The sequence below is a fragment of the Alligator sinensis genome, unplaced genomic scaffold (genome assembly GCF_000455745.1).
Source record: "Alligator sinensis unplaced genomic scaffold, ASM45574v1 scaffold1097_1, whole genome shotgun sequence".
In the NCBI taxonomy this organism is placed as follows: Eukaryota; Metazoa; Chordata; order Crocodylia; family Alligatoridae; genus Alligator; species Alligator sinensis.
Genome location: NW_005841950.1, coordinates 3,383,118 through 3,390,340, shown reverse-complemented (window position 1 = coordinate 3,390,340; position 7,223 = coordinate 3,383,118).

Sequence of the window (7,223 nt, the reverse complement as noted above, 5' to 3'; positions counted from 1 at the left end):
CGGTGCACCACGGGCGTTCAAATATGCCTGCCAGTGGCTGTGCAATGATGTCGGCCAGTGCCTTCAGTACTCTGAGATGGAGCTCATCCGGGCCTGCCGACTTAAACGCATCCAGTTCCTCCAAGTGACTCTGCACCATCTCAGGGTCTATGCATGGAAGTCTGGCGCCTTGTTGCTGCCTCTCTACAATCCCAGTGAGAGACTTGTCGTGCCCCTCGCTTAGGAACACTGAGGCAAAGAACTCGTTGAGGAGTTCAGCCTTGTCCCCCCATCCATCACCAATTGCTTCTGCCCATTTAGCAGGGGTCCTATTCCTCCCTGGGCCTTCCTTTTACTCCCTATGTATCTAAAAAACAATTTTTTGTTATCCTTTACTTGGGATGCCATCCTCAGCTCCATGGTAGCTTTGGCCTGTCTAACTACCTCCCTACAAGTGCAAGCAGAGGAGGTATCTCTTTGGTAATCTCTCCCTGTTTCCACTTTTTATGTGCCCCCCTTTTGGCCCATAGGCTGCCCTGGATTTCTCTGGTCAGCCAAGGAAGCCTCCTGGCCCCTTTCCCTCGCATCGGGATCATCTCCCTTTGTGCCCGAAGGATCATTTCCTTAAGGCACAGCCACCCTTCTTGGGCTCCCATCACTTCAAAACTCCTACTCTGCAGTGCGTCCTTGTTACTCCAACCTCCCCTCCAATTAAGTCCTTTCATCATTGTCACAAGCTAGTTGAGGGGGAAAAACCCTTTCACCACCCTCTCAGACCAGCAGACTGGGACAAATTCATCCCACCATCGCAACCTAGCACTGCACACATCAGTTGGACTCCAATATTTATTTCAGGGAACACATTGTTCATTTTTCTACATAGATGGTGGGTCTACACATGCATTTACGCTGGCTTAAATTTACTGTGCAGTAAGTTGATGCAGCTGTCAAATGATGCAGGTATCAAATTAAACAGTCAAGTTGGCATATGTCTCCATATTTAACTGTGCAGGACATATGTGTGCCCATACTGCACAGTAATTTCAGTTACTGAGCAGTAAGTGTGTACGTGTTGACACAACCAATCTGTAACAGCCACAAAAATATTTGTAGATCAAGAAGACATACTTGAAGGCACTGCCCCTCTTCCAGCTCTAAAAGGAATTATTGTAGAAGGTCAGCCCCAGTGAAGAATAGCTGTAGGAAAGAAAGATGCTTGTGTTTGTTCTAGTACAGGAAGAGGATTATTACAGTTTCTTAAAAACAAATTTCCATTCCTACATGGGCTGCTTCTTCAATCCAGATCTACAGCTACTCTCTCCCAACTTTTCACCTAAAACAAGGTTGTAAAAAGGAGATTAACACAAAGAGAGACCATCAGCTCTAGGTCCCCATTGAAAAGGCACAGGTATGGGTACGATAGAACAGGCAAAAATAGAGCTTGTCTTTAAAAAGACATATTAAATAATCCCCACACTGATGCAATATCCCACATACAAACATTTAAGTTTGGCAACTTTACAGACATTTTGCTAGTGCATTTTTGGTTAGTCTCCAAAAAGGTAAAATGCTCTTTATTTGCCAGGTTTTCTTGTTTAAATCACAGCTTTCCTGCTGCAGGTCATAGGTGATGCATCAGGAAGGACAGGGGGCACATGCCCCCCTAGATTTCTGCACCAACAGCAGGGCACAGAGCATGGAGCTGCAGCCTAGCCAGAGCCAGGGAGTGGTAGGAGTGGGGGTGGCAGTAGCAGAGCAATTTCTGTGCCAACTCTGGGGCACAGGGCTGCAGGCTGGCTGGACCCAACTCCTGGCAGCAGCAAGGGTGTCAGTGACAGCACAGAGTTGCACCCTTTCCCCCGTCAGCACTTATATGTCATCTATTGTCACAGGCCGACTTGGCACTGTGAGTGTATCAATTTGGTCGCAGGCCAACTGGGCGCTGCAAATATAATCAGCCACTGGGCTGTTCAGCTCAGGATCGAGGAGGCAAAGTTGGGAGTGAAGCAAAGACAAATTTTACTTATAACAGTAAAGGTAAATTTTACTTATAGCAGCAAAAATATGTTAGCAGCAAAATATGGTTTATACATATAACAGTTAACAAAAAGATTAATAGACAATACAACAATAAGAGATAAGAGTTGGCAGTGATAATAACAACAGACAGACAAATTGACAGAGTTCCCACTTGGTTGGCAACTTATCGACAGTTCTTCAGTGCCAGGTACATGCCAAGTTGTTCCAGCAAAGTCAGGTGTCCCCGATCAACGCTGTCTGAGGGAGCACCAGGGAAGATACCTGGTCAGGATCTGATCCTTGCTCACACCAGGAGTCTGGAGTCCAGGCTTGGAACAGCAATAACCATTCTGTTCCCTCCTTCCTACTGATCACCTGACATGCGTGTTTTTTTTAATACCTTATCTTATGCTAATCTGTTGACTTTAGAGCCACTCACAATCTTACTCTACAGTTGTTACTCTACAGGATTGAAAGGTGTTAAAAAATTATCATAAGAGGTTACTGCCTAAACTTGAGCTTATTCAATAAGAAAATCACACCACATCACTTCGAGGTTTAAGATTAGCATTTACTCCACCTAAGTCCAACTCACCTGGTTACCTCCTCTTTGGAATTTTTTGGAGTGTGTTAATTATACCTTGAGGTCAGGTTTGCTATTTTGACTGACTTTTAAGCAAGAACCGTTAGGTCAGCTAAAGTTTGCAGTTCTGTTTTCTAGTTCCGCTTCTTGGGGCCCACGGTAGTCTTATGATTGGTGCAGACAGTTAATTTTAATATCGCGGTTATACTTGTGATAAACAGGGTACATTTTGCAGGTTACAATCTTGCAAGCTTTGCCTTAGATAATGTTAACCATTATACTATTGTCAGATGCCTATTATTTGCTATAATTTGCTCATTAACCCCTCTGGTTCTGGCCATCACAATCTATGCTTCCAGTTATTAGCAATATTAATACATTTCTTTCATAAACATGGAGCCCCATTACATGCAGAACTACTGCATATACCAGACACTTCCGTGTCTTGTTCGATTGTTCCCAAGGTCCCATGACAGGACCTTGAAAGTGTCCCAAACTTTTACCAGATAACAAAGCATGGCCCAATGAATGAAGATAATAGATCAAATTCTGATCAGGGGACACGTAAATGCACAGCCAGTAGAAGTGGTTTGAACCGAGTTGCACTAAGCTTCAGTTTGGCTCACCGTCTCAAAAATATTACTAATACCCATGAATATAGAAACCCAAGGAGATTCATGGTACAAAGTCATTGCAAGACCAGGCAACAATAGAAATCCCCCTTAGGGCAAAGCCTCAAGTCCGCTGAAGATAATGGAAGTCTTGCCACTGATGTTAAGCAGGGCCAAGATTTCCTCTGACCTACGCCCAGTGCTTTTGTAATATCAGAGGTGTCCTGGCTTGGTGGATCTAGGATAGACTACAAAACAGAAGTAGACACTGTTCCAAGAAACTGCACCTTGGCTTAAATGCCAATCCTATTAAAGACCCTCATGAGTAATGGAAAGTCTCTTCAAAGCTTCTAGGGTTTCTTAGGGGTTTTATGATGGAGACATCCAACGAATCACATAAGTGGCTGCCACTGGAGGGAAAAACCTCAGAGCCCTGCAGTTTCAGATGTTCAGCAAGCCATTTCATATTGGGGGCAGGGAGGGGAGTCCTCTCTCTAAATAAAGGATATCTATTCCCTCTGCAGCTACTGCCCTTATAGGCTGGTGGAAGAAGCCTCAATTCATGAAGGTCTTGCATGATACAAGCAGGCAACTTTATACATGAGACTCGCAGTAGAAGTATCAAGACCTGACAATGGCTCTCCCATCCTCCTGGTCTGAATTTGCAAAACCCTTCAGAGGCAGGGAGCATACTTCTTTCTCCTCCCCAAGACATTGCAGGGCAGGGAGTTAGGAGGAGTTCTTTCCCATGACTGTCAGGCACCTGTTTCACTCACACATGAAGTCCCTGGTACCAGAGTTCCATGGAACATATTACTTTAAAAAATTGTCAGAAAGCTATTGAAACCAAATGCCGATATATCAATTGCATAAATAAATCAATTTGTGCAATACAGTGGCAAAAGTGCCAACTAAAGTAGTGTGTAAAAATGTTATTCACTTAATTATATCATCTCTGATATGTATATCTGGAAGATTAATTGAATAGCAATAGCACTGTGGTCCTGACCATGCATTGGGCCACCACGGCAGTAGATCCCATACAAACATGGAAGGACTATTCAGTGCCCACAGCAACTTACAACATTTAAGAGACCATCAGAAAACTTCTCTCCTCCATACTGTTAGTGTCTTCGTTGTGTAGATGTTTCACACCAACCTAACCACGTAAGGAATACCGTCTCACTCCAAAATGCTATCCTACACATCCCAGATATCTGGCCCATTCCTCTCCACCTGCCAAAGGCCAGATGTGGCGCTCAGACCCAGGAAGCGGTCCATGACAATAATTCACACAGCTAAAAATTAAGGCTCTAAAAGACCCCTGTCAAGTGCACAGGACTCTTGTCTATGACCTCAGTGCAATGCTGTTTGTTTGTTTTTTTAATTTATTGTTGAAAATTATTCCATAAGTAAAGCAAAGGGATCCAAAACAGGTGGCAGACACAGGATGCTTTAAAGGAAGGACATTTAAATAGGTCACCTATTAGTGTTAATATTCCTGGAGAATATTAGCCATATACCACAGTACATACTCCCACTCTCCTCTATGGCCCAGACCAGAGAAACGGAGACACCCCAAGACAAAGAACAGCAATTAAAGAGTTAATATGCATGGTATTGCAAGTGCTTAGTTGCTGCCCAGATAGAGATTACTTTATGCAAGACTCAAAATATAAAATTCCCCATGCAGAGGTCAGTCACTGGTTATAACACCAATAGTAATCCAACTCCATACTTCTCTATGAAATATGAACTTTCATTTCTACCCAAGAGAACTTTTACAATCTTTTCTCCAATGCCTGATGAAGGGCGTTTGTGCCCGAAAGCTGGCAATTAAAGAACATTTTTTTGCAAAAATCTTGTTGGTCTAATAAAAGATATCATCTCTACTACAAGTCCCGATTGCCATTTCCTCTAGATCAGTACGGCTACACCTGGATACCATACTTCTCTGGCATTCTCCCTTATAAAGGAAACCCGCAGCCTCTTTACAAAAGGAGAGGCAGAGCTTGTTGCATGAGTGATGGCAAGGTGAAGTGAATCCTAAGAGATCACCCAGCAAATGAGCGCTAGAACCAGGAGCAGATTGTCCCTGCCTCTCTGCTCTCACCATGTGAGCACATATTTTTATGGTGTTCTCTGGGGACTATAAGTCAACACCATCCCCCCCCCCAATTCTCCTCCAGTTTATGAGCAGTATTAGGTTGAAGAGTCAAGGGACAAAAAACCAACTCTATCTGAGTCACACTGGTTTGGCATGGACAGATCACTGGGTCCACAGCACAGCATTTCACAACAGATCAGGGTGAGGGGGAAAGAAAAGGCTGATGTTATGGGCAGCACCTGAACTGGAACACACCTGGTCCTAGCAGAATGAGATGGTGGGCAGCCTGCAAACCCAACACGATTCATCTCTTAGATGAAAGAACCAGGGGACTAAGGTTCACACCACCCCTTCAGCCACATTAGGCAGTGAAGGCTATGTCCTCACTTCTCCACAGAGGACAAGACCTTAGTCAGGGTCTCCAAACTATAGATGTTCACCTGCTTATTTTCCAGCAGAAAAAAAAGGGCACGATGAAGGCTTGTAATTGGAAACTGAAGCTAGAGAAACTGAGACTGGAAATTAGGAGTCAAGCTTTAACAGAAAGAGTAATTAACCATTGCAACTACTTACCAAGGGACGGGGGCTATTTTGAGCTAGGCTGAAAAGGTGCCAATGGTTGAACTGTCTCTCTCTGGCTCTCAGAAGTTACAGGCTGAAAGCAGAAGACACTGCAGAAAGGTCTCTGTGGGTGACCATACTATCCCATCTGGCTTTAAAAATCAGGAGAGCTCCAGTTGGAAAATGGGCTTTTAACTCCGATTTGCATGGGAAGCCTTCAGCAATAACAAAGTATCTGGGCTCTGAGCTGGCCTTGCAGCACTTCATGGGAGCTGTAACTGGGATGCCTCCTGCTCCCATTGCCTCGGTGTTGGGCTACCTGGAGAGACTTCCTTTCCCATGATACCACATAATCCTCCCTCTTAGTAAAGGAAAGTGATACATCATTGCAAGGCATTATGGGACATGAAGTTTTTGGTAGGGAACCTAGCACATTGGGCTTCTGATGCTCCCATTGTCCTCAAACTAGTTTCCATGAGGCATTTCAAAGTGTGAACATGTCTGCTTGAAGGCATTCATCTTTGGAGAGTAGATTATTTTTTCCCCAGCACAAAACCCATTTTTCAGATGGGAAAGCAATTCTGATGAGAAAAAACAAAAAAAAAAACAAAAAACAAAAACCCATGAAGAGCTATACTATAAAGCAAGGCCGGGCAAAATGTGGCCTGCAGGCTGAATGTGGCCCGCCAGGCCATTCTATCCAGCCTGCGGGGCCCCTAAAAAAAGTTAGAAATTTAATATTTATCTGCCCCTGTCATGCGCCCCTCGATGGCTTGCAAAAACTCAGTAAGCGGCCCTCTGCCCAAAATAATTGCCCACCTCTGGTATAAATGTTTGCAGTCTTTGAGGCTTTAGGACTGATAGGTTAAGTCCTGTCAGCCCCAAGTGTTGGGAACACGTCACAGTGGCTCCCTCCAGCCTGGCTGAAAGTGTACAATAGTCAGGGGTGGCCAATCTGCAGCACACCTGCCACAAGTGGCATGGGCAGCCTGTCTGTGTGGCATACAGCAGATTCAGGAGGGAGCAGGGAAAAGAGCAGCAGATAGGACAGAGCAGAGCAGAGCAGGTAGGAAGCACAGCAGTAGATCTGGTAGGGGAAGGGGACTGGGGTGGCACGTAGGGAAGATGTAGGGCTGAGCTTGTGACTCACCTACCAAAAAGAGGTTGCCTCCCACTGCTATAGAGCAAATATACCCCTGAATGGCTAGTAGCAACTATGGGAGGAGCTGCCTACACAAAAGGGCTCTTCCCCTTCTCCTCTACATCCAATGCAGTCCCCTCCATTACCCCCATGTAGCCACCTCAGCTGTTGTAAGAACATACAAAGACCAAAAACAGACCAGGCACTCTCAAGATAGTAGGA